Raw genomic sequence first — 2,073 nt, 5'->3', positions numbered from 1 at the left:
GTTTCATATGTTGTTCACTACAGAGACTGCTGATACGTTTTCAAGGGTGGATGTTGCTGTAGAATTCTAAATTAGTTAAATCATCGGTTCAAAGACACGTGACAGTAGTACACCTGCTGACTCTATGTCTGAATCAAACATTCCATCTGGTAGCTAGGGGTACTGTCCTTTCATACTCTTAATGTAAACAAGAAACTAAAATATATTCATTTATTCGATTATATAAATAACATAAACCATATTACAAAGACATAATTAGAGTAATGATGAGTAGACAGAACCCATACAAAAGCAGTAGACCCAATAACAGGGAATTATCTCCACAGGACCTATTCTCTGAATTTAGAGGACAAAGGTGAGACTCAGTATTAACATTAAAACTAAAATCACATTTTATTGGTCACACAACTGTACAAATAGACAAGATACAGATGTTAGCAAAAACAAAATAGATCTGTTGCTAGGGCAGAATCAACTAGGAAAACATCCGGAATTTGCCTTTATGAATGATGATCTGACTAAATGTATACACAGTCAATTTACAGTTCTAAAATATATTTCATCCAGCATAACAGTTGTTCAATCATGTCAGCCCCTGTGGTAAATACTAGGGCTGGGCGATATATGGACCACCAAAATTCATATAATACAATATGAAGGATGATGATTTAACCATAATTATTAACTGGGTGGTTCGAGCCCTGAATGCTGATTGGCTGAGGTATATCAGACCATAAACCACAAGTATGACAAAACATGTATTTTTACTCAATTATGTTGGCAACCAATTTATAATAACAATAAGGCACCTCAGGGGTTTAGCCGTGGTATATTGGCCATATACCACACCACCTCGGGCCTTATTGCTGAAATGAATATCTGAAATGAAGACGCAGCTGAGCCTGTGGCACAGCCTCCCTTTGAATGTAACCCAGGGAGGCTACAGTTGCTGCAGAGAGGTAGTGAAATACTAAGATCCAATGATATGCATATCACAATTATACATATCACAATATACACAATGGATTGCCCAGCCCTAGTAGAAAAATATTCATACAGAAATATGAAAAAACATGAAGACATTTTTCTTAGAGAATCACAATATTTGAAACAGGTAATGTACTGTACTGACCAGTTTATCCTATTATGTGATGCAATAACACGGTTATTAGTCAACTTAAAAAAGGGTGAAAAGGCTTTCTGTTTGGGGGACATGTTCACAGTCAACAAGAAATGTTGAGCAGCCAATGAGAATCTCTCCAAGCATTTTCTCAGATACTCATTTCAGATCTGAGGTTTTATTTCCCTTGAAAAATTGTGTTTGTTACTTATAGTCTATAAATGCAGTGAAATTCCCCCTCAGTATTTCACTGCTGAGGCCAAGTCTCTTGATGGCAACTATAACACTTACAAAAAGTAAACATGCAGCCAGGTGATGAAATGTTAAATATGATTATTACCACTTGAAGTTTGGTGTTCTTCTTTGAGCTTGACCAGGTACTCAATCCTCTGCTTATGGTTCTTATGGCCCACAAGCTTGCAGTTCCCCTCAGACAGGTAGGGGACAGGTTTGCCGACATTCAGGCATCTCACTAAAATCACCACACATTAGCTAGATTCACTACAAAGGGACCCTCTTAAAGCAAATCATGGACTAAGACAGCAGCTGATATCATTGCCACGTCTGGAGCAGCATGGAGATTGATGCTTCTGTCACACCCTGACCTTAGAGAGCCTTTTTATGTCTCTATTTGGTTTGGTCAGGGTGTGATTTGGGTGGGCATTCTATGTTCTTTATTTCTATGTTTTGTTTTTCTATGTTTTGGCCGGGTATGTTCTCAATCAGGGACAGCTGTCTATCGTTGTCTCTGATTGGGAATCATACTTAGGCAGCCTGTTTTGCCACCTTAGGTTGTGGGATGTTATTTTTTGTTAGCTCTGCGTAGCCTACGGAAAGTGACGTTCGTTGTTGTTTTGTTTGGAGTTCTGTCACATTCTGACCTTAGTTCCTTTTTTATGTCTTTATTTTAGTTGGTCGGGGCGTGAGTTGGGGTGGGCATTCTATGTTGTTTT

This window comes from Salvelinus namaycush, chromosome 15, assembly GCF_016432855.1.
Source record: "Salvelinus namaycush isolate Seneca chromosome 15, SaNama_1.0, whole genome shotgun sequence".
Taxonomy (NCBI): Eukaryota; Metazoa; Chordata; class Actinopteri; order Salmoniformes; family Salmonidae; genus Salvelinus; species Salvelinus namaycush.
This window is presented reverse-complemented; position numbering follows the sequence as displayed.